General features: G+C 54.0%; 1 long non-coding RNA gene across 1 annotated transcript; it reads left to right on the top strand.

The window, feature by feature from the left end:
• The first annotated feature begins 308 nt into the window (after window positions 1-308).
• Window positions 309-2,000, top strand: LOC132653525 (uncharacterized). Its single transcript, XR_009591256.1, has 3 exons — window positions 309-595; window positions 950-1,098; window positions 1,414-2,000. It is a non-coding gene; the product is annotated as an uncharacterized LOC132653525 (long non-coding RNA).
• The last annotated feature ends 242 nt before the right edge of the window (window positions 2,001-2,242 follow it).

Here is a 2,242-nt window from a genome sequence, read left to right as displayed (position 1 = left end):
CAGTTCTGTTGGGGACAGTCCAGGGACCATGATAGTTGCCTTTATACAGTGAGCACCCACCTTTGGCACGGGTTACAGCTCCTCTAGAATGTGTTGAGGAAGGAAATGAAAGCGTGGGGTCCCCTCTTGCTCCCCAGCAGGCTCTGAGGAGACCCCACTCCCCCCTCCAGGCCCACCTGGTTTAGGGGCCTGGTATCCTGCCAGTATAAGAGCTTCCGGGGTGCTCTAGTGAGGGGTGGAGCTACCTGGGAAGGAAGTGAGTTCAAGGCCATGGACAGTGACCAAGAGTTCGTGAAGGGAATGACCGCATGTGGCCCTTACCAAGAATGGGTCCTGTAAAAAGCCAAGGCTTGAGAGAAAGACACTGCTCCCCTTGAGGACTCGTGGGGCTGCTTTCAACTCCAGGAAGCTCGACCACCCCAGCTGATACCTGCTCTTGGGCCCTCAGTGGGTGAAGCCTTTGGTGACAATCTTTCTGGGATATGTACAGGTGCCTTGGCGCCTTTGGGTACACCTTGCCCTGGGCCCCTGGCTTCTGGGATGTCTGCCCCAGCAGCCCTGTTCCCGCAGCCACAGATCATGCACCTCTAAACAGGTAGAATAGTCTTTCTTTCCCCTTGTTCTCTCTACTTTCTTATTCCTCCCCTTTTCCCAAAAGTCTGTGTGGAAGGCTCCTCCTCAGAGCGCTATTTCCCAGCAGCAAAATGCTGGGACCGATCAGACGGGAAGTACCACACACACATAATAACAAACCCATGGAAGCTGTGAGAACCATTGGAAAAACTGCACAGCGCCAGGAAAAGGCTGCTGGGAGAACAGTGTCCCACCCCTGTAGTTCCAAAGAGCCGCTGCAAGCACAGACCCTGTGTGCTACACCTCATGCCTCACGGTGGGCTTCCGCACTGGGACGTGCTCCCCAGCCGGCCACCTGGCCCTTGTTAAATTCCAGATTCTGCTCAGGAGGACTTGGGCTGTTCCCGGAACCATTTTTTAAACAAGGATACAGGGAAGCCGTTATCTGGAAGAGCGGCATTGTGAGGTCACGTGGAGTCTTCACTGCAGCCTGAGAAACTGGCCACTGGTGAGCGACCTTTTCAGGTGAGTGACCTTTTCAGGCGAGTGAGCACTCAGGTGAGTGACCTTTCAGGTCAGTGATTGCCTCAGTAAGTGACACTGTCAGGTATGAAATGTCCTTGGCTAGGAGCCCTCTCCAGGGGCCAGCTGGCAGGCCTGGGTGAAGCCAGGGTTTAAACACAGATCTCTTCATGTCTAAAGTCCTCAGTCTAACACCACGGTGTCTTCAGCTGCCTGGACAATTTTCCAATAAATTTCTAGTGTTTTTCACCATGTCTCGGTAATTAATCTTGGTTGTAAGATCATGAAAAATTAATTATGAGATCTATTTCCCTTCAGGAGCCCTGAGCTCTGAACACTGACCTTGTGCTAGCCTGTCCTGATTGAGCTGGAGTAAGATACTGCCCTGGTGCCTGGCTCAGGAAGGAGAGTCATTGCTAAGCACGCGTACTCAAGCTCTTACCACTAATAGCTCGGCAGAAACCAGAAAGCACTTTACAGCGGCCTCAGACTGCAGCTGTTTTCCTGGTTCCAGCATAACCTTTGCCCGAGAGCAACATAGGCCTGAAGAGTCTGCTGTCACCTGGGAAGGGAAGCTACCGAAGACGGACTGTTTCCCCTGTAGGGACCCAGCTCAGCCATGGACAGACCCACACCCTGCAGAATTCCGTCGTGGATGCCTCTCACAGCCAGGCTTTGGGGCCAGGAGGACACACGTCGGTGTCTTCGTCTCATTTTCTTAGAGGGGGGGAGAGAGGACCCCAACATAGAACCCAGAACAGGACTGGGGGGATGGGACAGCCAGAGGGAGGGTCAGATGTTTATCGGTGAGCCCTTCGCCAGGCCCGCTCCTGCCAAGACCCGTGTGTGACAACCCGCTTTGAAGGTGGAGGGACCAAATAAATACAGGTCCTAAAAACTCCTCTACGCCAGCAAAGAAAAGCTGTAATTCTATGTGACCAGAAGCTGGATTTGAGTCAGGCTCTGCTGCTGGGGCAGGAGGGCTTCTCAAAGAAGGGTTTATCTACCCGTGTGGAAGTGTGATCACTGTGGGTGGGAGCACTGTGGGGTGGGAGCACTGTGGAGTGTGATCACTGTGGGTGGGGGCACTGTGGGGTGGGAGCCCTGTGGGGTGAGGACTGGACTCGGCTTTACTATGAGAAGCCCG

The sequence above is a fragment of the Meriones unguiculatus genome, chromosome 4, assembly GCF_030254825.1.
Source record: "Meriones unguiculatus strain TT.TT164.6M chromosome 4, Bangor_MerUng_6.1, whole genome shotgun sequence".
NCBI classification, from domain to species: Eukaryota; Metazoa; Chordata; class Mammalia; order Rodentia; family Muridae; genus Meriones; species Meriones unguiculatus.
The sequence above is the reverse complement of the archived record's forward strand: the minus strand, read 5'-3'. Positions and strand labels throughout refer to the sequence as shown.